The sequence below is a fragment of the Panthera pardus genome, unplaced genomic scaffold, assembly GCF_024362965.1.
Source record: "Panthera pardus isolate Hobbes unplaced genomic scaffold, ASM2436296v1 HiC_scaffold_16, whole genome shotgun sequence".
In the NCBI taxonomy this organism is placed as follows: domain Eukaryota; kingdom Metazoa; phylum Chordata; class Mammalia; order Carnivora; family Felidae; genus Panthera; species Panthera pardus.
This window is the reverse complement of record NW_026526721.1, coordinates 125,229,798-125,255,574: the sequence shown is the minus strand read 5'-3', so window position 1 is coordinate 125,255,574 and position 25,777 is coordinate 125,229,798. Positions and strand designations below refer to the sequence as shown.

The following is a 25,777-nucleotide window of genomic DNA, read 5'->3' as shown; positions in this document are numbered from 1 at the left end:
AAATTCACTATCTTGATTGAAACCTCTCAAAAACCTTATTTGTACTGTCCTAAGCTAAGAATGATTTTACATTTTTAAAGTGTTATAAGAAAAGAAAAATATGTGACAGAGACTGTGTGTGGCTCACACAGCACAAAATATTTACTATCTGGTCCTTTAGAGAAAAGTTGGCTTACCCCGTCCCTTGTTATAAAGTTTCTGATTTCCTTTAATAAAGCTGTTTCTAGACTACTACTTTACTCCCACTCAAGCTTAAGTTTACAATTTTGGAACTTCCTGAAGCTGTTTATTTTAATTTAGTCTAGTGCACATCATGGAAGTTATGACTAAGAATTGGTAGGTTCTACTCAATTATCAGAGATGTGGGATAATTGTAATGTAAAATCTCAAGGAGTAGGATAGCAAAATATTGAAGAAATAAGTCATGGAACATGCAATATATACATAGATACATTGTTCTTTGTCTTTGTCACTTAAATGCAGAATTTAGGCATCAGTACTTTTAGTAATGGGAAGAGGGACAGTTGTCATAATGACAATAGGCTCAAGTCTTATTTTAAATGAGCCCTGTTCAGGGTGCCTGGGTGGCTCAGTCGGTTAAGCCACCGACTTCAGCTCAGGTCATGATCTCGTGGTCCATGAAGTCAAGTCCCACGTTGGGCTCTGTGCTGACAGCTCAGAGCCTGGAGCCTGTTTCAGATTCTGTATCTCCCTCTCTCTGACCCTCCCCTGTTCATGCTGTGTCTCTCTCTGTCTCAAAAATAAACGTTAAAAAAAATTAAAAAAAAAAATGAGCCCTGTTCATCAGCCCTCTCTAGTTGGTAAATCGTAACTGGCAGAATAGTTTTGGCTCTAGGCAAGAGGCTGTTCTAGGCAGTAATATATATACACATATAAGTGTGTGTGTGTGTGTGTATGTATATATATATATATATATATATACACACATATGTATATATATATGTATTTTTCTACCTGATGCCAGAAATGAGAGGGAGACTTCATTTGAGCCACATGTCAAAATGGGAGAAACAGGGTTACATTGTTGTAGGAAAAAAAAAAGTTTTTTTCTTTAAGTTCCACTGCCAAAAAACTCAATTATGTTTAGTCTTAATTGGTTTTTATATTTAAAAATTTTAACATTTATTTTTTGAGAGATGGAGAGAGCAAGAGACAGCGAGAGAGCAAGCGTGGGGGAGGGGCAGAGAGAGAAGGAGACACAGAATTGGAAGCAGGCTCCAGGCTTCAGGCTGTCAGCGCAGAGCCCAGTGTGGGGCTTGAACTCACCAACTGTGAGATCATGACCTGAGCTGAAGTCAGACGCTTAACCTACTGAGCCACCTGGTGCCCCTGTTTAGTCTTAATTATATGAGCAGTCTCATCACAGATTGCTTGTATAATTATCTTTAATTCCTGTAAATGGTATCTTGTTTTAGTATTTATCACTGTTATTTTTTGTATGTTCCAGAATTATTTCTTTTTTTTTTTTTTAATTTTTTTTCAACGTTTTTTATTTATTTTTGGGACAGAGAGAGACAGAGCATGAACGGGGGAGGGGAAGAGAGAGAGGGAGACACAGAATCGGAAACAGGCTCCAGGCTCCGAGCCATCAGCCCAGAGCCTGACGCGGGGCTCGAACTCACGGACGGCGAGATCGTGACCTGGCTGAAGTCAGACGCTTAACCGACTGCGCCACCCGGGTGCCCCCAGAATTATTTCTGTGAATATACAAACTCATGCTCACTTTTAAAAAATATGCTCATATTCTACATCTTATTTTCTAATTTAGAGATTCTGGAGTCAGCCTAAATTCCACTGTAGGCTTCATCACTGTTTGTTTGGGGTTAGACCTCTATAAGCCTCATTTTTTTCTCCTCTGTAATACGGGATGATACCTAATCAAAGGATTATTATAAGGATTATTATAAATGCAAATTCATTTCCAGGTTCCACTTGATTGCTAAGTAGTGTTTTGTGCGACTGCTCAAGTGTATGGGTTTCTTTTTGGTGGGGTAAAAATGTTCTAAAATTTATTGTGTTGATGGTTGCACAACTCTGAATATATTAAAAACCATTAAATTGTACACTTTAAATGGGTTATTGTGTAGTATGTGAGTTATATCTCAGTAAGGTATTACCAAAAAAAGGAAAAAAAGCTGCTTAAACCTAGATCGCTTCATCAGTTTGTATAGCTAAGTGCCTGTCCTCTTCCTGCTTCAGCAGGAGATTGAAGATTTATCCTCTGTAAAGGACAAAATAGTGTCTCTGAGAGAGGGGTGGGCACTAGACATAATTGAAGATGAGGTGTCCCATGGAAAACACCTGAATTACCTGAAGTAAATGTACTCAATGTTGGGACCCTTATTAAGGCCTCTTCTCCTTTTTGGCTCCCAGAATTCTGGCTATCAGGTAGGAACTTACAGGATGCTTCTTTTAACTAGCCCCAGAAGAAAAACTGTAAGTAATTCACAATCAGCTTTTAGGGTCTTACTATTATTTTATTTTACTTTACTATATATACACATATATATACATATAATAAACATATTGAACAAGTACCAAATGTAAACTTTATGCTAAATGCTCTGTGGGATGTCAAAGAAGTAGAAGACTCATGATTTGTAAGAGTTCATAATCTAGCTTTAATTAAAGAACAGTCCTAAGAAATACATTGACAAAGACAAGTTTAAGAAACATCTTACCAGAAGTTCTCAGTAAATAATTGGGGTTGATGGAAGGCAAGTGAGGCCAAATCAGTCAGGTAAGTATAATCAATAAAGGAATGATGTTCCATATATTAATAAATTTTCTCTTAAACACCTGCTGAATATCTAGGCTGGTGATACCCATATGTACAATGAGGACTTCTGCATTTTCCATGAATTTTTTATCTTGGAAGTTAACAATCAAATCTTTCATTACCTGGGGGGGTCATCCCTGCCAATTTATCACTTAAAATACATGACTCAAGCACTCCAAAAACACTCCTTGACCCCTGAATTCTATTTGTCTTACATCTGGCTAAATAAACGATCCTTCCGCTGTAGTAGCAAGCAGTAATCAACTATGACAGGCATCCTGTCCTGAAAATGCTGCTCCATCACTTAGATTTTTCCCTGGTCTGGACACTTTTTCAGAGCTCATTCTACATAGTGGTATAGATTTCTACCATCTGATCTGGAACAATAGCCTTTCACTTACTGGTATCCCCTGATAATCCCACAACTCTTTTCGTTTTCCTTCACAGAAAGACCATGCAAGAGCTTAAGACTTCTGTAAGACAGTCTTGTTTCAGGAGATGACCCAGTCTCTCCAGCTTATCATCACATAAACAGATTTTGTCTCCAAATGAAAGATTTGACCACCATAGCTACTGGTAGATTGATAACAAGCCTTCTCCAACCAAAGCCAGTGCCTGGCTGACATTTCCTGTGGTAGCTGGTGATTTGAAATGGCTGCTGTTAACAGACCAACTGAACTTTTGAGATCTCCACTGTTTCCAATTCCTCTTAAGTCTGCTGGTCAATCAACTTGTCTGTTCAACTTGTCTGTTCAGGGGTACAGCTGTGCATGAATTTATCCAAGTAAGGTTGATGAAATCATAGTATAGGTGAAGATTTTTTTTGCTTATTAGTAACATATCTTGCTCCAGTTTCATCTCTTAACCAATAGAAAATGAACAACATCTCCTCTGCAGAAGGCAAGCATGGGATTCACATAATTATGCACTGCCACAAAATGCCAGGCCAGCTATGGAACACTGGAAGAATACATCCATCCATAAGGAAAAGTCATCCACACTTTCAGGGATTGTTTCAATCCAGTGACCAGTATCTTTGTTAAGAATGCCATGGCCATGGGGCACATGGGTGGCTTAGTCAGTTGAACGTCCAACTTCAGCTCAGGTCATGATCACATGGTTTGAAAGTTCGAGCCCTGTGTCGGGCTCTGTGCTGACTGCTTAGAGCCTGGAGACTGCTTTGCATTCTGTGTCTCCCTCTTTCTCTGCCCCTCCCTGCTTGTGCTCTCTTTCAAAAGTAAATAAACATTAAAAAAATTTTTTAAGAAAAGAATGCCATGGCCGATAAGGAAAAAACTGTGTGATGAGCTGGATCTTTCAACTTAGGCTTAGAATGGAGAGGCTCAATACAGCAAACTTCACCCTTGGAACCACTTAAAAGACACCTAGACTCACATGTTCTTTTTCCCATTGCTCTTTAATGTCAATGCAAAAACAGCCTCTGCTGTCATTATAGATTGCAAGAGTTGGATCATCTATAAACTTAATATGCAATATTACTATTCCTGGAGGATGAACATCTGTTACTGATCTTAGAAGTTTTCCATTGGCCAAATCCCACATCATGGTAGGTCCTTTAGCAAAGCCACAGAGAAGTCTTGAGTAATCGTTGTTGATACTGAGGGCAGAGATGGTTCCATACTGTCCTAAAACACTAGTGCTTCCTAGTTGCAAAGCTTGATTCTGATCACATATTAAGCCAATTCATGAGATGTGCTGCTATTAGATTGGACACTAATTGCTGTAGGCAAGCCCGCATCTACTTTGTTAGCTACAGACCCTATCTGGGCAGAAATTCCTTTCAGTAGTGAATGTTGCCTAATCCAAGGAGTGAAAAAGAATCAGGTAATTTCTTCTTCATTTTTAAGTTTGTCTTGTCACCACTATCTGAACTTGCTACAGATGAAGTATCATAGGAGTGAGAATCAGTAGTATCAATGTTTAACAATGTAAGATCCTCAAGAATAAAAGACTCCTCTTCATCATCAGTCTTACTGATTATGCTTTCCAATGTTGGAGGAGTATCAGCTGTAAGGGATATCAAACTCCTTGTCATCAGTCAGATTATTTTTTTTTAAGTTTATTTATTTTGGGGGAGAGAGAATGTACTTGTAAGTGGGGGAGGGGTAGAGAGAGAATCCCAAGCAGGGATTCACTGTCAGCATGGACTCTCATGCAGGGCTCAGTCTCATGAACCATGAGATCATGACCTGAGCCGAAATCAAGAGTTGGATGCCCGACTGAGCCACCCAGCTGCCCCAGTCACATCATTTTTAAACTCCAGTTCCTTGTCTAGATCCATGTAAGAGAATTTTGAAACTGAAGGTTCAAGATTGAAAGACTTATTCAGCTCTTCTTCAGTAGTCTTGGCACAGAGGCTCTGTTAGACATTTTTGTGGTCTGGTTCATTTTCCATATTTACTCTTTTTTTTCTTTAAACGAGAACAAATCTACACCTTTATTTTTCAGTAAATGTAAATGCTTGAGGGGTATAGTATCATTTGGATCCTGTGGCCAATGGCTTTAGCAGGAAGGTTGCTTCAGAATTTGGCATGAACCATGCCAGTGTTGCTGTGAGCACGTTATTTTTCCACAGATTACTCTGGTTTTGTTCAGTTTGCCATTAAGAGTCACTGTGTTTTTTGCTTTGTACATTAAGCACATCTCTTGCCTAGATAGAACTCAGTTTCATCTTGAGCATAAACACCTTCAATTTTAAGAAGAGCTGTGTGTTCCCTCTGATTTCAGAGAACCTGCTTATGGCCAGCAAAAATGGCCTTAGACCACAGCCTTCCAGATATATTTGTCGTTTTAGGAGTCCTGTTCCCAGCAGGCCTCCACAGGTTCTAAAATGATGGAAAGAACCCATTATTAACTTTTAATAATTATAATTCACTCAACCCAAGCAAATTTTTACTTGGTTTTGTTTTGATTTTTGGCTTTAGATCATGATGACCTGAATGATGATCTCTGCTTGCAACCATTCCAGCCCAGGACCTTTATTTATTTATTTATTTATTTCATTTATTTCATTTATTTCACTTATTCACTTATTCATTTCTTTTAAAGTGATTTCTATGCTAAACATAGGGCTCAAACTCACCATCCTGAGATCAAAAGTCACATGCTCTACTGACTGAGCCAGCCAGGCTGCCTCTAGGGCCCTAGTTTTAAATATGAGCAGACAATCAAGGATCACCAGGTGCATGAAGTAAGCTTTTAACATGAGATCAATTGGAAAAAAATTTTTTTTGCAACAGTCAGAACAAAAAATAATTCTTTAAAATTAGAGCATAATAGTAAGAAAAAACAGGAGAAGAAGTTGAAAGAGAGATCTTTAATAAAATAGAGGAAAATATGGAAAATAGGTTATAAAAAGATAAAAGGTCAGTCCAGGAGGTGAATTTCTGTATAACAGAAATGCCAGTGAGAAAAGAGTGGAGAAAAATTATCAGTGAAATAATGAAGAAAAATCCCCAGAGTTGAGGAACCCCATTTTACAAATTGAGAGGCCTTTTGGTACTCAGGAAAATGGATGAAAATAAATGTATACCTTGAATCTGGGACTAGTCAGGAAAATGGAGACCACATTACTTATAACAGAATTTAATATAAAGAGTTGTTTAGCTATATTATGGGTTGAATAGTGTCACCTCAAAAAGATATGTTGAAGTCCTAGTCCTTCAGCATCCCAGAGTGTGACCTTATTTGGAAATACAGACTTTACAGAGGTAAATCAAGTTAAAATGAGGTGAGTGGAGTGTGCCCTAATGCAATATGATTGGCATTCTTTAATAACAGTGGAGGAATTTAGACAAATTTGGATGAAGACAGGCATAGAGAGAACATGGCCATCTACAGGCCAAGGAATGCTTGAGGCTACCACAAGCTAGGAGAGAGTCCTAGAACAGATCCTTACCTAGTTACCTAGAACATCGCCAGTACCTTGATTTTGGACTTCTGGCCTCCACAACTGTGAGATGGATATTTGTGTAAGCCAGCCTAGTTTGTGTTTCTTTGTTATAGCAGCCCTCAAAAACCAATACACTAGATAACTGGAGAACTGAAAAGACACTAAAGGAATACTCAGGTATCATACAGATAGTAACTATAAGAAGTAAATTACTAGCTTCTAGGGCTGGAAGAAGATCTTGGGATTTAGAAGCATGAAGAGTGGTCCGGAGGAGCCGAAACTGAAACTTCTGAGGAGTTGCTACCTGTTCAGAAAGTAAAGGTATTTTAGGGTGGTCTGTGAATGGCAGGAAAAGCACAAAAGCAAAAAAAAATTGCTAACTGGAGCCAGTTGCTGCTGCTGGAATCATTGCTGTTGCCAGAGTGAAGTTTGTTGGTTGATGGTTGTTGGTTGATGCTGACCTGAAGGAGTATCTCCTTGTTCCCTCCTTTAGTCTTCTAGTGTCTTTCTTGTATGGAGAATACAGAGTCTGATAGGGAGTCAGCTAGCAAAAGAGATATGTGATTTATAGGGTTCCAGCCTCCCAACATTACAGAGTAGAGAACTAGGTTTGAAGCCAGGAGCAATAACTAGCTAGTACACATAGACACTGAGGTATGTCCTCATGAAAGTTTGAAATACATAGAACAAAGAACATCCAGAGGTAGGGGAAATGAGTCATTACAAAGATTCAGTATTCTCAACTGCACACTCACAAGCCAGAAGGTAGTGAGCAGTGCTCTCAAAATCTGAGGAAATGATTTCCAAGTTAGAATTGTTTTCCCAGTCAAATTAAGCATAAGTTTAGAGTGTAGACATTTTCAGACATGCAAGGTCTCCACAAATTTCTCTTCCCTACTTCCTTTCTCAGAAAGCTAATGTGTGATTTGTTCTACCCACCAAAAGGAAGGAGAAAACCTCCATAAAAGAGAAGGTGAAAGATACAGGAAACAGGAAATCAGATTTAGAGAGACAAAGGGAATCCTAAGGTGATAGTAAAGAGGATTCCCTGAATGCTGATTATCTAATAAAAGAGCAGTAAGTCCAGATTGTACCAGGTAAGAAGGCATTGGTAGCTGTATGACAGTGAAATTAATAGAATACCTGATGTCTGCATATTTAATTTAGGAAATTTGCAAGGAATTTGGAGTTGAATAAATGATATCTTTCATTTGCTTAGTTTTTTATATTGGCATTTTAGAACTTTGTTCTGGAGTTACTTCCCTCTTATACTCAGTCCTGTGACTTTTAAGTAGTATCAATAGGTGGATGCTTTACAAATTTATATCTGTAGGAAAGATCTCTACCATTTTACATTCCCACCAACAGTGCACACTTTACATTTCCATCAACAGTGCCCAAAGATTCCAATTTCTCCAAATCCTTACCAATCCCTTGTTATTTTCTTTCTTTCTTTCTTTTTTCTGATAGTAACCATCTTAATGGGTATAGGGTTTTAGCTCATTGTGGTTTCTGTTTGCATTTTCCTAATGATAAGCAGTGTTGAGCATCCTGTACTATGTTTATTGGCCATTTATATATCTTTGGAGAAATGTCTTAAGTTCTTTGTTTTTTCATTGGGTGGTTGTTGAGTCTTGACAGAAATGTATCAGTTGTGGTTTTTCTTTCCTTTTAACTCATTCTTGATAGAGCAGGCAGAGAAATGTTTTTAAGATTTCTGTATTAGTCATGGTATGCTAACAGCCCTAGTGAGCAACAAATCTTTGTGGCTTAACACAGTGGAGGTTTCTATTACTTTCTCACATTACAGTCTAGTGTATATGTGTAATGGAGTAGGAGTTGGGATACCTCTGTTCCATGCAGTCATTCAGGGAAAGAGGCTCCTATATCTTTTTAAGTCATCACTGTTACCACCATGTGGCTTTTGGGGTTGTTTTGAAAAGAGAAGGGAGTATAGAAGAAGCTTTTAGTCCCCATATTGGAAGTGGCATGTATCACTTTCACCCAGATTCCATTAGTCAGAACTGAGTCACATGATCCCACCTAACTACAGGGGTGACTGGGAAATGTAGTATAGCAATGTGCTAATGAAGGAAAGGAGAACACAGATCTTAATGAGCACTAGCAGTCTCTGTCACAGTGTATACTAGATTAGAACTTCTTGCTTAAAACTGTTTAAGAACTTTATTTAAAAAATTTATTTTTAAGGTTCATTTTTGAGAGAGACAGAAGGAGTGAGTAGGGAAGGGGCAGAGAGAGAGGGAGAGAATCCCAAGCAGGCAACGCACTGTCAGCACAAAGCCTGATGTGGGGCTTGAACTCACGAATTGTGTGAGATCATGACCCGAGCCGAAACCAAGAGTCGGATACTTAGCTGACTGAGGGAGCCACCTAGGTACCCCTAAGGACTTTTTTTAATGCATAGAACAAAACTGGCCTATGTCTGTTTCATCCTTACTTTGTATCACTTTTTCCTTTATTATTCTCAAGCCACATTAGACTAGGTCATTTCTCAAAACACGCCAGGCTTTTTCCCTCCTAGAACCTATGTGTTTTGTGGTTTCCTTTGCTTAGAGAACTCTAAATATTTACATGACTCTCTCCTTTTCATCTTAAAATGTCAGCTAAATTCCATCTCTAACTAAATTTCTGAAGTAGCCCTTCTAGTTCTGTCCCTTACGAAAGCAATGTGTTTGTATGTATCATAGCATTTGTCACAATCTATAATTTTTTATGTGAACATTTTGTTTGCTTTTCCTGTGTCCTCTGCTAGAAAGAGATGTCTTTTTTTCTCACTGTTCAATTTCTGCTGCCCAGCATATGCTTAGCATATGCTAGTCATTTCATATGCTAGTCATTAGCATATGCTAGTACTTAGCATATGCTAGTCATTTCATAAGTGTGTTGTATGAATGAAAGACTATTTATTATACACAAACCAAAGTAGAGAGACCAGAGTGAATAATAACGAAGAGCTCATGATAATTTAGATGAATTGCTGAGGACTTGGGTTTTAGTGGAGTCTGTATCAGTGGAACCAAAAAGGATGAATGAGGGACATTTCAAAGGAAAACACAACAGAAATTGCTGTGTGACTTAAGGGGGGGAGTCTGGGTGAATGGGATGATGATGCTTTGTGATTACCAGATGTGAGTAAGAAGGTTAGAAGAGTTGGCTTTTTGGAGATTATAACTGGTTAGGATTGTTGCATGTTGAATTTGAGGTATTGAAAGAAGAAATGTTGAGGAATAGTAGTTTGGATTAGAGAACACAATTGGAATTACAGACCTGGGAGTCAACAGGCCAATAGTGATAAGATGAAGCCATAAAAATGGATGATCTGGGGCACCTGGGTGGCTTAATCAGTTAAGCGTCTGACTCTTGGTTTTGGCTCAGATCATGATCCCAGGGTTGTGGGATTGAGCCTGTGTCAGGCTCTGCACTAAGCGTGAAGCCTGCTTGAGAGTCTCTCTCAACCTCCCCCTCCCCGTTTTTCCACCCTCCCCCCCCTTCATGCTTGCCCGTTCTGCGCGCGCGCGCGCACACACACACACACACACACACACACACACACACACACACTAGAAGATCTGTTGGGAGGGAGGGTATACATTGAGAAGAGCAAATGACTCAAGGGGAGAAAAAAGAGGAGCCACAAATAGAGACCAGGAGGAGTAGGTGGAGAGGAGGAAGAGAACCAATTTAGTATAGGGTTAAGGAAACCAGAAAAGAGTTTTAGGAAAGAGTGATGGTTAGCTTGGGTGCTTCTAGTATGGCTATTCCTTGTGATATGTATTTGAAGGTTCTAAAGTGTTAGAACCTTCATTAACCTTTCATTAAGGTTATAAAATGGTGATATTAATACCTGCTTCTTAAGATTGTTGTGAGGATTATTAATATATTGTATTAAAAACACTTAATATACTTAAATTCATGCACCATATCCAATAAACATTTTGAAGTAAAATACAATGGGACAGTACAGTTAGGGATTAAGGAGCATTAAGGAGTTTGCAGAGGGAGAAAAAAGTACTGGTCTTCTGTAGCAACTTTAGAGTTATATTCTTAAATGTTATAGTAAGTTAAAATTGTACTAAAAGTTTATATAGAGATACCACTTAAGAACTTTTGTTGAAATGTTTTTAGTAGGAATTGTGTCATCACAATGGTTATTTTTCTTAACCATATCGGTTTATTCAGTCTTATTCTGGAAGCATTTATAATGCACATGCCCCTTGGAAAGTCATTGTCCTTTAAGATAGTTTGAATAAATTATTATTTAACATTTAAATGGAGGTATATTTAAATAAAGAGTAGAGTATATTTAAATTGGAAGCATAGTTTAATATGTCAGATTGCACTAATACCAGCTTAAAGCATCTGACTCTTTTTGGTGGTGGAACTTCACTTGTGGATAGTATGGAGAAATTCCAATTGTTGCAGGATTCTATCTCCAGCTGAACAAGTATGAGAGTCATTAACACAAGGGAAAATGGAAGCTTTCTTGCATTCCTTTTTATTCTCATCTTTTAAAGTTTGTTCATCTTTTTGTTTAGGGTACTTGGGTGGGTTAGCTGATTAGAGTTTGGTACTATATCATATCTTGTATCATCAGTCATTATATATGAAATATATTCATATCTTAACATCTATTATAATGGAAAAAAGTAAGATGTTGCCTTTCTCATGATCAGTAGCAGTCTAAGAATAAAACTTTGGAATAAAGGATAAGGTAGAAGGCAAATAGGTAAAGAAAGAAGACACAAGGGGAGACATAAAGAAGTTGAGAGATAATTGGTGAAAAGAGCTGTTTAAATTTATCTTTCCTTTGCATTGGGTTTTAACTTGCTGTGAATTAGCAGTTGAGAATTGCTTTGTCATGTAAGCGTCCATTGGCTGATGAATGGATAAAGATGTGGTATATAGATACAATAGAATATTTTATTCAGCCATTACAAAGAAGGAAATCTTGCCATTTGCAATGACATGGATGGAGCTAGAAAGCATTAATGCAAAGTGAAAAAAGTCAGAGAAAGATAAATACCAGATGATTTCACTTACATGTAGAATTTAAGAACCAAAACAAATGAGGGAAGCCTGGGTGACTCGGTTGGTTAAGCATCTGACTTTGGCTCAGGTATGATCTCATGGTTCATGAGTTCGAGTCCCTTGGGCTCTGTGCTGACAGCTCAGAGCCTGGAGCCTTCCTTGGATTCTGTGTCTCCTCTCTCTGCCCTTCTCCCACTTGTGCTCTCTCTTTCTCTCAAAAATAAATAAACAAACAAACAAAAAAAAAAAAACAGAGCAAGGGAAAAAAAATAGACAAGCCAAGAAACAGACTCTTAACTATAGAGAACATACTGATGGTTAACAGAAGGGAGGTGAGTAGGGGGATCCGTGAAATAGGTGATGGGGATTAAGGAGTGCACTTGTAATGAGCACTGGGTGATGTATGGAATTGTTGAAACACTATATTGTATGCCTGAAATTAATATTATACTATATGTTAACAATATTGGAATTAAAATAAAATAAAATAGCTTTGCCATTAAAATATAATTGGTGACTTTTAGGTTATTTGCTACCCAGGGGAGACATGGCTTCCTAATTGTAAAATTCACATAATAAGTATCATTGAATTTATATCCATACAATTGGTGGTGGAATTTTTAGCATTAGGTAGGAGGATAAGGGAGGGAAGGACAGCCATATAGCAGTTACTATACTAAGTGTTTTATGTATTATTTTGTTTAGTTTTCATAGCCACCCATAGGTAGATGTTACTGAAGCTCAGAGAGTTTAGGTAACTTGCTCAGTGTCACACAGATAATAAATGGCAGAGCAAGAATTTAAACTCTGGTGTTTCTGTCCTCTCTTAGTTATCTTTTATTTATCCCTTTGCTTCATTTTACAATTCCATTCAGTCACTTGTTGGTCTGTTGGCTTAAAAGAAAAAAAAAGCTCTTTTGAGATACAATTCACCCATTTAAAGTGTACGATTCAGTGGCTTTTAGTATTTTCAGAGTTTTGCAACCATCACCACAATTTAGAACATTTGCATCACACCTTAAAGAAACCACATTCCTATTAGTCATCACTCTTTAGCTTCCCCTACTCCCAGCCCTAGGCAACCATTAATCTGCTTTCTGTCTTTATGGATTTGTTCATTCTGGACATTTCATGTAAATGGAATCATACAATATGTAGTCCTTTGTGACTGGCTTCTGTCACTTACCATAATGTTTTTAAGATTCATCCATGTTAAAACATGTATCAGAACTTCATTCCTTGTTATTGCTAAATAATATTCCATTGTATAGATATACCACTTTTTTAAAGTTTATTTATTTATTTTGAGAGAGAGACAGCTCTAGTGGGGGAGAGCCAGAGAGAGAGGGAGGGAGAGAGATAAACAATCTCAAGCAGGCTCCTCACTTTCAGCTCAGAGCCCAGTGTAGGGCTTGAACTCCTAAAACCTGAGCTGAAACCGAGTCAGATGCTTAACTGACTGAGCCACCCGGGCACCCCTGGATATACCACATTTTATCTATCTACTTATCAGTTGATGAACATTTGTGTTGTTTCTCCCTTTTATGGGAGAAACTATTACTATTATGAGTAATACTGCTATGAACATTTATTTTTTTTATTGTAGTAGAATATACATAACATAAAGTGTATAGTTCTGTGGCTTAAAGTACATTCACACTGTTGTACAACCATTATGACCATATATTTCCAGAACTTTTTCATCTTCAATGAAATTCTATCCATTAAACACTAAATTCCCATTCTTTCATTCCTCCAGCACCCGCCCTGGCAATCAACATTCTATTTTCAGTCTCTATGTATTTGACTACTCTAGGAACGTTATATAAGTAGAATCATCCAATATTTGTCCTTTTATAATTGGCTTATTTAACTTAATGTAATGTCATCACAGTTTATCCATATTATAGCAGGTGTCAAAATTTCCTTCTTTTAAAAGGCTAGTGATAAATCCCACTGATTGTATGCATCACATTTTATTTACCCATTCACCTATCGATAGACACTTGTTTGCTTCTGCTTTTTTGCTATTAGGAATAATTCTATTCTGAATATGGGTGTGTAAATATCTACTCATGACCCTGCTTTCATTTTTTTTTTTTTTTTTTTTTTTTGCTGGATCATATGATAACTCTATTTTTGATACTTTGGGGAAATGGTAAACTGTTTTCCACAGTGACTGCACCATTTTGCATTCCTACCAGCAGTGCATAAGAGTTCTAATTTGCCCATGTCTTCCAACCCTTATTTTCTCTGTTTTGAAAATAGTTGTCCTAATATGTTACCTCATTATGGTTTTGATTTGCATTTTCCTAATGATTAGTGATGTTGAACATCCTGTTTTGTGCTTATTGGCCATTTGTATATCTTCTTTGGAGGAATACCTATTCAAGTCCTTTGCCCATTTTTTAATTGGATTGTTTGGTTTTTTGCTGTAGAGTTATAAGAGTTCTTTATGTATTCTGGATATTAATCCCCTATCATATGTATGACTTGCAATATTATTTCCCATTACATGATACACAAAAGAGTATAATTTTGATGATGTCCAGTTTATTTTTTTTGTTGCCTGTTCTTTTGGAGTCAGATCCAAGAAATTACTGCCAAATTCAGTGTTGTGATGCTTTTGCCTTGTTTTCTTCTAAGAGATTTATGCTTGCAGCTTATTTGTGTCTTTGATGCATTTTGAGTTCTTGTTGTTTATAGTGTAAGGTAAGGGTCCAACTTCATTTTATAAGTGTTTATGTGAATATATGTTTTCATTTATCTTGGCCATATAACTAGGAATGGAATTCCTAGGCTAAAGGTTAACTATGTTTAGACTTTGAGGAACTGCTGAGCTGTTTTCCAAATTGGCTGTACCATTTTACATTCCCACTAGCAGTATATGAAGGTTCTGGTTTCTCTGTTGCTTTTCAAATCCAAACCACATTACCTTCTGACTGGCTTATTTCAAAAATTTCCTTGGATGGCCTCTTTGGTGATAATCTCACAACTCTGTCTTTCTCTTGTCCTCTTTAAGCAATCTTAATGCTGTACATTGTATCATTAAAAAAATTGGAGGTGAAATGAACTATAATCATAGAAGTTAAACTATTTGTTTTTCAATTGATAAATAAAATTTGGGGAAGAGATTTGACTCCGTTTTAGAATGATAGTATCAAGACTAGATCCCTTACTTTGCATATAGCTTTCATTTATTTATTTATCAATTAAATTTTTAAAAATCTTTATTTTTGAGAGAAGGGGAGACAGAGCACAAGCAGGGGAGGAACAGAGAGAGAAGGAGACACAGAATCCGAAGCAGGCTCCAGGCTCCAGGCTCCAGGCTCAAGGCTCCAAGCTGTCAGCACAGAGCCCGACGTGGGGCTCATACTCACGAACAGTGAGATCATGACCTGAGCCAAAGTTGGACTCTCAACCGACTGAGCCACCCAGGCGCCCCTATAGCTTTCATTTTATTAAATCATTGTGTTTCCCATCGATGTGTCTAAAACTCTTTACCTAACTGTGTTCACTAGTTTTCCTCCCCACCATCTCCCCTAAAGTAGTCTAAAAGCAAGGAGTTATGTGCAGGTAATTTATTTGACAGGTGATCCTAGGGAACAAGAATAAAGGACCAGGGTAAATAAGAAGGAAAGCTAGTGCAAGAATGTATTATTGAATTACTCACTGCTGTGGCAACTAGGGCTCAGTTGTAGTGGGAACTTCTGAGAATATAGGTGCTTCTCAAATTGTCTCCTCATGGATGGACAGGAGTAAACTGTTGCCTGCTTTTGTTCTCCATTAGTTGGCAGTTGCCCTGGGGTAGTATAAAATCTTTTGCCTTCTCTTCACCACTTTAAGATTCCACACAAGAGCCAGCCAAGTGGGTTGGTTCCTTGTGCTGTCTCACTTCATGGCCTCAAAAGAGCCCCAGAGCAGAAAGCAAACGAATCCCAGTGTGTTCTGTGTGGGGAATAAGTCAAAACTTACCTGGAACCATTAGCCTGAGCTTATGACAGGTGTGGTGGTCAGAATAATGATCTCCCAAAGATGTCTATATCCTAATCCTCTAAACCCGTGAATATGTCACAAAAGAGACTTTGTAGATAGTGAGATTTTCCTGAATTATCTGGGTGGGCCCAGTGTAATCACAAAGAGCTTTGTTTTATAAGGGGGAGGCAAAAATGTCAGTCTAAGAAAGAGATATGATAATGGAAGCAGAGATTTGTCATGAGGTGGCTGAGAGCCAAGGAATATAGGCAGCTTCTAGAGTTTGGTATAGACAAGGAATGCATTTTCTCCTAGAGTTCCTGAAGGAATGCAGACTTTGATTGTAGTTCTGTGAAACCTGTTTTGAAATTCTTATCTTTAGAACTTTAAGATAACAAATTTGTGTTCTAAGCCACTAAATATATGGCAATTTGTTACACAGCAGTAGGAGACTACTGTTAGAGCTAGCATCAAAGGAGAGACCGACAGCATGAAGGTGAAATAGAAGAGCTTTCTGACAGAATCCACCTCTTGCTGTTGGCCTATCCTTTGATGCTAGTGTATTAGTTTCCTACTGCTGTTTAGCAAATTACCACAAATCTACTTCTTGCTCTGCTCAGATCTACTTGGATCTAATTCACTGCAGGCTCTTCAACAGAAATTTAAGAAGGGTTACTGGTGCAAGCTAGTACTGCCTGCTGCTGCATCTGTTATTGAAGCAGGAATAAGTATTCATAATTTCCTTCTTTCACCACCCATTCTCTATTTCCCTTATGCTAGGCTAGCAGTTCAGCTACTTTAAGTTGCTTGTGACTTCTAGACTTTCATTCTTGAGGGATTTGAGCCTTTAGTTGCCTTACCCTTTTTGAGCCATGGTTGCTGCAACATTCTGTTTACTGTAATACCAAGTATGGAAACATTCTGAGTTTCAGACAGACTGTTCCCTACCCCAGTTGTGTACAACTCCTAATGACAATCGGAGTCAGTTATCATTGCTAGTATAGTTTTTCCTTCCTTTGCCTGCTAGTCTATCAACATGAGGAGCCCAAAATGACCAAGTAGTGGTCATACCTTTTTAGTTTAATGGAACCCTCACTGTCCTCTGGTGGAAGCAGTACCCTCAGGACTTCTAATATATGAGAAGTTGTAAATCATGGGAAGGGGAAACTCAGATTCCACAAGTGAGTTACTGGCATTGATGGTGGAAAGTGTCGATCCAACTTGTGCCCCTTGGTTTCTGGACTTATGTATCCTAGATATTAGGGATATAACACCATAGCTAATGGTTCAGTGCATATACTGCATCCTAGGAGACCAACAAGGTGACTGTTTAGCTGAACTTTTAGTATACCATTCCATCATTTTATTAGTCTGACAGTTTCTTGGTGATGTTATATGTGGTAGGACCACTGGATGCCATGGTCATATGCTTCACCATTAAATAGATCTTTTGGTTTGGGGTGATGTTGAGATGGATTTTGATAAAGCAAGCATTTTGAAGCCATTGGATGATGGTTCTGGGCAGAGGTACTGTTGAGGGACACTTTGGATAGGGAAGGCAATATCATTTAAGTAAGTGTAAATTCTGCTGCCTTCCACAGTGCTAGAGTCCCAACCCCATTACGCCACCTGATCAGCTTTATGTCTGATAAGTTGCTGTGTGTATTTTGCAGTGATCCTAATCCTACTAGAATTTTTTCAGTTTTAGTAAGCTTTTTTATTATATTTTTCAAAAAGTAAATTGATGTTTTTGATAACAAGGATCTGAGGAACGTGAGTTTTAAATTTTAATATGGTCACTTGTATGACTTTATTTATAAGGAATTCAAGAAAAGGCAAACTATAGTGACGGAAGGCCCATCAGTAGTTGCTAGGGGGAGAGGATTGACTATAAAGGGGCACAAGGGAACTTTTTGAGCGATAAAAATGTTTTAGAGCTTCATTGTGGTATAAGTTACACAAATGTAACACAGAATGTATTTTGTACATTTATTAAGATTCATTAGATCTTTCAGCGACTGCGAAGCTGGGAAGATCTGCCTGGGCCAGGGACATAACGATCTCCTTGTCCTCCTCCCCTTGAACCTTTCTCCAAAGTTCCTCAATAAAATGGTTTGATCACCCCCCCCCCCTCCAGAAAAAGACTTATTAAACTCTATACTGTTTTTAAAAAAATTATTTTTAAAAATATTTATTTATTTTTGAGAGAGAGTGTGAGTGGGGAAGAGTCAGAGAAAGAGGGAGACACAGAACTCCAAGCAGGCTCCAGGCTCTGCTCTGTCAGCATAGAGCCTGACATGGGGCTTGGGCTCACAAACTGTGAGATGATGACCTGAGCTGAAGTCGGATGTTTAACTGACTGAGCCACCCAGGCACCCCTTATTAAACTCTGCACTTAAAATCAGTGTAGATTAAGTCTCTCAACTTATTTGAAGGAAAGAAGAGGATTTAATGTACTCATTTTTCAATCTTTTCCATGTTTATTTCCTTTTAGGTAATAATTTTTGATTCTTAGGTTTGAGAAATTCTTCCCTTCTCTGGGATTATCTTGAAATATAACCAGGATGTTTTAATCAGGTAGAGTAAGGCCCACAGAATAGAAATGACTGTCAGAAGGAAGAAGGTTTTTCTCAGTTTCCTAGCAACTGGAGACACAGCATTCCATGCCACATCATGGTGCCACATGGAGAAGCACCAAGGTTGGTCAGGAGGCAGAAGGAGCAAGGGGAAAGCATGTCCAGAGCCTTTATTGTGGTTAAGCGGGAAGGAATGGATGAGGCAGGGTAGGCAAGCCTGAGCAAGTTGAGGTTTGGATAATTTGAATAATTTATAGCTCTGGGTGATAGGATTTGTCTCTGGCTGTCTAGTACCTGGCCCCAGGGTGAGTTAGAACAGTGGGAATACAGGTTTAGTATGTGAGAATTTTTGAAAGGAGATGATAGGTAGGGGGTATAGGCTTTGGATTACTTGGTTATGTATCAGAAATGTGCTCTCAGGCAAATTGTCATCTAGGCATTAGGTAAACCTGGGAGGGAGAGTCCCTCTCTGGGTCCAAAGGACCCTGCTATGTCAGACCATCATAAATATAGAAAAGAAAAAAAAAACATGACTAATACACTTCTGCTTTCTTTTGATTTACTTAGTTGTCTTTTTCTCGTTTCTTGATTTAAAATGTATTAGTTAAGTGGTGCCTGGGTGGTTCAGTTGGTTAGGCGTCAGACTTCAGCTCAGGTCATGATCTCACGGTTCATGAGTTCGAGCCCCACCTTGGGTTCTCTCCTGTCAGTGGGGACCTGCTTCAGATCATCTGTCCCCGTCTCTGCCCCTTTTCCACTCTCAAAAATAAATATTTTTTAAAAATGTCTTAGTTAAGCATATTCATTCATGCTGTTTAGTTACATGTACAAGAAGGCTATAATTTGAGTTGAATTACACATTTTGATAATGTAGTACTTTTATTGTTGCTCAGTTCTTATTTTATCATTTCTAGTGTGGTTTTCTTTTTTTGTTTTTGGTTTGTTTAGGAGTCCCTTTTTAAGTTTCCAAACATTTAAAAATGTTTTATTGGCAATATCAATATTATATTATGGGTGGAGAGTAGTCTTAGGTATAAGTTCTTTGAAATTATTTTGTGTCTTTGTGACTCTTAATGCATGATCAATTTTTGAAAGTGTTCTTAGTTTGCTTGAACATAATTATATCCTTATTTTTTTGTTTGCTGAAAGATTCTCTATACAGCTGTCAGATTAGATTTAACTCATTTTACTAGTCAAGTATTCTATATCCTTATTTATTTTTTGACTTCTTGTCTATCAGTTTTTAATATAACAAAATTAGAGACTCATGCAGTGGTTGAAGATTAATTTTTTTCTTGCAATTCTGGGAATTGTATGGAATCTTTAGATTGCTTTGGATAGTATTGACTGACATCTTGACATCTTGACATCTTAACAGTTTTAAGTCTTCCAATCTATAAACATGGATGTTTTTCCACTTAGTTATGTCTTCTTTTTTCCTCTTTTTAAAAAATGTTTATTCATTTTTGAGAGAGAGAGAGAGCGTGAGCAGGGGAGGGGCAAAGAGAGGGGGAGACAGAGGATCCAGAGTGGGTTCTGGCTGACAACAGCAAGCGTAGAGTGGGGCTCGAACTCATGAACTGTGAGATCATGACCTGAGCCGAAGTTGGACGCTCAACTGACTGACCACCCAGGTGCCTCTTACGCTTTTTTAAATTTTAATTTAATTTAATTTTTTTTAATTTAATTTTTTTATTTTTTAAAGTTTACGTCCAAATTAGTTAGCATATAGTGCAAAAATGATTTCAGGAGTAGATTCCTTAGTGCCCCTTACCCATTTAGCCTATCTCCCCTCCCACAACCCCTCCAGTAACCCTCTGTTCGTTCTCCATATTTATGAGTCTCTTTTGTTTTGTCCCCCTCCCTGTATATTATTTTTGTTTCTCTTCCCTTACGTTCATCTGTTTTGTTCCTTAAAGTCCTCATATGAGTGAAGTCATGATTTTTGTCTTTCTCTAATTTCACTTAGCATAATACCTTTCAGTTCCATCCACGTAGTTGGAAATGGCAAGATTTCATTCCTTTTTGATTGCCGAGTAATACTCCATTGTATATGTATACCACATCTTCTTTATCCATTCATCTGTGGATGGACATTTGGGGTCTTTCCATACTTTGGCTATTGTTGATAGTGCTGCTATAAACATTGGGGTGCATGTGTCCCTTCGAAACACCACACCTGTATCCCGTGGATAAATGCCTAGTAGTGCAATTGCTGGGTCGTAGGGTAGTTCTATTTTTAGTTTTTTGAGGAACCTCCATACCATTTTCCAGAGTGGCTGCACCAGCTTGCATTCCCACCAACAATGCAAAAGAGATCCTCTTTCTCTGCATCCTCACTGACATCTGTTGTTGCCTGAGTTGTTAATGTTAGCCATTCTGACAGGTGTGAGGTGGTATCTCATTGTGGTTTTGATTTGTATTTCCCTGATGATGAGTGATGTTGAGCATTTTTTCATGTGTTGGTTGGCCATCTGGATGTCTTCCTTGGAGAAGTGTCCATTCATGTCTTTTGCCCATTTCTTCACTGGATTATTTGTTTTTTGGGTATTGAGTTTGATAAGTTCTTTATAGATTTTGGATACTAACCCTTTATCTGATAATGTCATTTGCAAATATCTTCTCCCATTCTGTTGGTTGCCTTTTAGTTTTGCTAATTGTTTCCTTCGTTGTGCAGAAGGTTTTTATTTTGATGAGGTCCCAATAGTTCATTTTTGCTTTTGTTTCCCTTGCCTCTGGAGACATGTTGAGTAAGAAGTTGCTGCCAAGGTCAAAGAGGTTTTTGCCTGCTTTCTTCTCGAGGATTTTGATGGCTTCCTGTCTTATATTTAGATCTTTCATCCATTTTGAGTTTGTTTTTGTGTCTGGTGTAAGAAAGTTGTCCAGGTGCATTCTTCTGCATGTCGCTGCCAGTTTTCCCAGCACCCCTTGCTGAAGAGACTGTTTTTATTCCATTGGATATTCTTTCCTGCTTTGTCAAAGATTAGTTGGCCATATGTTTGTGGATCCATTTCTGGATTCTCTGTTCTGTTCCATTGATCTGAGTGTCTGTTCTTATGCCAGTACCGTACTGTCTTGATGATTACAGCTTTGTAGTATAGCTTGAAGTCTGGGATTGTGATGCCTCCTGCTTTGGTTTTCTTTTTCAAGATCACTTTCGCTAGTTGGGGTCTTTTCTGGTTCCATACAAATTTTAGGATTATTTATTCTAGCTCTGAAGAATGCTGATGTTACTTTGATAGGGATAGCATTGAATATGTAGATTGCTTTGGGTAGTATTGACATTTTAACAATATTTGTTCTTCCTATCCAGGAGCATGGAATCTTTTTCCATTTTTTTGTGTCGTCTTCAGTTTCTTTCATAAGCTTTCTATAGTTTTTAGTGTATAGATTTTTTACCTCTTTGGTTAGATTTATTCCTAGGTATTTTCTGTTTTTTTGTGCAACTGTAAATGGGATCGATTCCTTGATTTCTCTTTCTGTCGCTTCATTCTTGGCATATAGGAATGCAACCGATTTCTGTGCGTTGATTTTGTATTCTGCAACTTTGCTGAATTCATGAATCAGTTCTAGAAGTTGTTTGGTGGAATCTTTAGGGTTTTCCATATAGAGTATCATGTCATCTGCGAAGGGTGAAAGTTTGACCTCCTCCTGGCTGATTTGGATGCCTTTTATTTCTTTGTGTTGTCTGATTGCAGAGGCTAAGACTTCCAATACTGTGTTGAATAACAGTGGCGAGAATGGACATCCCTGTCTTGTTCCTGACCGTAAGGGGAAAGCTCTCAGTTTTTCCCCATTGAGGATGATATTAGCGCTGGGTCGTTCATATATGGCTTTTATGATCTCGAGGTATGCTCCTTCTGTCCCTACTTTCTTGAGGGCTTTTATCAAGAAAGGATGCTGTATTTTGTCAAATGCTTTCTCTGCATCTATTGAGAGGATTATATGGTTCTTGTCCTTTCTTTTATTGATGTGATGAATCACATTAATTGTTTTGTGGATATTGAAATAGCCCTGCATTCCAGGTATAAATCCCACTTGCTCATGGTGAATAATTTTTTTAATGTATTGTTGAAGCCGGTTGGCTAATATCTTGTTGAGGATTTTTGTGTCCATGTTCATCAGGGAAATTGGTCTATAGTTCTTCTTAGTGGGGTCTCTGGTTTTATAATCAAGGTAATGCTGGCTTCCTAGAAAGAGTTTGGAAGTTTTCCTTCCCTTTCTATTTTTTGGAACAGCTTCAAGAGAATAGGTGTTAACTGTTCCTTAAATATTTGGTAGAATTCCCCTGGAAAGCCATCTGGCCCTGGACTCTTGTTTTTTGGGAGATTTTGATTATTAATTTGATTTCCTTACTGGTTATGGGTCTGTTCAAGTTTTCTTTTTCTTCCTCTTTCAGTTTTGGTAGTGTATATGTTTCTAGGAATTTGTCCATTTCTTCCAGATTGTCAATTTTATTGGCATATAATTGCTCATAATACTCTCTTATTATTGTTTTTATTTCTACTGTGTTGGTTGTGATCTCCTTTCATTCTTGGTTTTATTTTTTTGGGTCCTTTTTTTTTTTTTTTTTTTGATCAAACTGGCTAGTGGTTTATCAATTTTGTTAATTCTTTCAAAGAACCAGCTTCTGTTTTCATTGATCTGTTCTACTGTTGGTTTTTTTTTTTGTTTGTTTGTTTCGGTAGCATTAATTTCTGCTCTAATCTTTATTATTTCCTGTCTTCTGCTGGTGTTGGGTTTTATTTGCTGTTCTTTTCCCAGCTCCTTAAGGCGTAAGGTTAGGTTGTGTATCTGAGATCTTTCTTCCTACTTTAGGAAGGCCTGGATTGCTATATACTTTCCTCTTATGACCACCTTTGCTGCGTCCCAGAGGTTTTAGGTTGTGGTGTTATCATTTTCACTGACTTCCATATACTTTTTAATTTCCTCTTTAAATTCTTGGTTAACCCATTCATTCTTTAGTAGGATGTTCTTCAGTCTCCAATATTTGTTACCTTTCCAACTTTTTTCTTTTGGTTGATTTCGAGTTTCTTAGTGTTGTGGTCTGAAAATATGCACAGTATGATCTCGATCTTTTTGTACTTACTTAGGGCTGATTTGTGTCCCAGTATGTGCTCTTCTCTGGAGAATGTTTTATGTGTACTCGTGAAGAATGTGCATTCTGCTGCTTTAGGATGAAATGTTCTGAATATATCTGTTAAGTCCATCTGGTCCAGTGTATCATTCCAAGCCATTGTTTCCTTGTGGATTTTTTCATTAGATCTGTCCACTGCTGTGAGTGGGGTGTTGAAGTCTCCTACTATTATGGTATTACTATCCATGAGTTTATGTTTGTGATTAATTGATTTATATATTTGGGTGCTCGCACATTTGGCGCATAAATGTGTACAATTGTTAGGTCTTCTTGGTGGATAGACCCCTTGATTATGATATAATGCCCTTCTGCATCTCTTGATGCAGTCTTTATTTAACGTCTAGATTGTCTGATATAAGTATGGCTACTCCAGCTTTCTTTTGTTGACCATTAGCATGATAGATGGTTCTCCATCCCCTTACTTTCAATCTGAAGGTGTCTTTAGGTCTAAAGTGGGTCTCTTGTAAACAGCATCTAGATGGATCTTGTTTTCTTATCCATTCTGTTACCCTTTGTCTTTTGATTGGAGCATTGAGTCCATTGATGTTTAGAGTGAGTACTGAAAGATGAATTTATTGCCGTTATGATGCTTGTAGAGTTGGAGTTTCTGGTGGTGTTCTCTGGTCCTTTGTAATCTTTGTTGCTTTTGATATGTATATATATCGATATATATATATATGTATATCGATATATATATATGTATATCGATATATATATCGATATATATATATATGTATATCGATATATATATCGATATACATATATATATATTTTTTTTCATCTTTTCTCCCCTCAGAGAGTCCCCCTTAAAATTTCTTGCAGGGCTGGTTTAGTGGTCACAGACTCCCTTTAATTTTTGTTTGTCTGGGAAACTTTTTCTCTTTCCTCCTATTCTGAATGACAACCTTGCTGGATTAAGAATTCTTGGCTGCATATTTTTCTGATTCAGCACACTAAATACATCCTGCCACTCCTTTCTGACCTGCCAAGTTTCTGTGGATAGGTCTGCTGCAAACCTGATGTATCTTCTCTTGTAGGTTAGGGACTTTTTTTCCCTTGCTGCTTTCTTGATTCTCTCCTTGCCTGAGTGTTTTGTGAATTTGAGTATGATATGCCTTGTTGATGGTCGGTTTTTGTTGAATCTAATGAGGGTCCTCTGTGCTTCCTTGATTTTGATGTCTGTGTCTTTCTCCAGGTTAGGAAAGTTTTCCGCTATGATTTGCTCACATAACCCTTCTACCCCTGTTTCTCTCTCTTCCTCTTCTGGGACCCCTATGATTCTGATGTTCCTTTTTAATGAGTCACTGATTTCTCTAATTCTTAAATCGTGCTCCTTTGCCTTAATCTCCCTCTTCTTTTCTGCTTCATTATTCCCTATAAGTTTGTCCTCTGTATCACTGATTATCTCTTCTGCCTCATCCATCCTTGCCGCCGCTGCATTCTTCCCGTGATTGCAGCTTAGTTATCGCATTTTTAATTTCATTCTGTTTTTTACTTCTTTTATCTCTGCAGAAAAGAATTCTGATCTATTTTTGACTCCAGCTCGTATTCTTATTATCATGATTCCAAATTCTGGTTCAGACGTCTTGCTTGTATCTTTGTTGGCTAAATCCCTGGCTGTCATTTCTTCATGCTCTTTTGGGGTGAATTCCTTCATTTTTGTAATTTTGAAGGGAGAAAAGAAATTAATGAGGTAGAAAAATTTTAATTAAAATTAAAATATTAAAAACACACACGCACACACAGAAATCGAATAAATGATGCTAGATCCTAGGTGTGTTTTGGTCTGGGTGTTGAAAGTGGTTTGACAGATTAGAGGGAAAAATGGGGGGTGGAAGGAAGTCATTTGAGAATCTGAAAAAATGAATACACTGAAGTACACTAAAATGAGATGATGGGAGTAAAATAGAATTTGAAAAAATGTACGCAAAGGGAAGAATGTAGTAGAAAAAAATAAAAATATTTTTTAAAAAATTAAAAATAAAAATGAATTTTTTTTCTGTATTCAAGAAAAAGAAACGAGAAAGAGAAAAAAGGACAAAATAGAAAAAAAAGGAAGTCGTTTGAAAATTTGAAAAGTTGAATACACTGAAGTAGACTAACAAAATGATGGAAGTAAAATAGAATTTGAAAAAATTTACACAAAAATAAAAATATAGTAATAAAAATTAAAGAAAAATATTTTTAATAAAAATTGAAAATAAAAATGAATTTTTTCTCTTTCTGTGTTCAAGAAAAAGAAGTGTAAAAGAGAAAAAAAAAATTGAATAGATGAACCTGCTAACAGATTGAAGTACGACCGAAATTACTTCGTTTTCCCTTAGAGG

General features: G+C 37.5%; 1 protein-coding gene across 4 annotated transcripts in view; it reads left to right on the top strand.

The window, feature by feature from the left end:
• Positions 1-25,777, top strand: part of NCK1 (NCK adaptor protein 1) — an 85,461-nt gene that overhangs the window by 8,914 nt on the left and 50,770 nt on the right. Inside the window, exon 1 of one of the 4 annotated variants that reach the window (XM_019437388.2) lies at positions 3,251-3,434. The exons of the other annotated variants lie outside the window; for them this stretch is intronic. The gene's annotated coding sequence lies outside the window, so the exon portion shown is untranslated. Of the gene's footprint in view, positions 1-3,250; positions 3,435-25,777 lie in introns of those variants that run through there. 4 annotated transcript variants of the gene reach the window in all.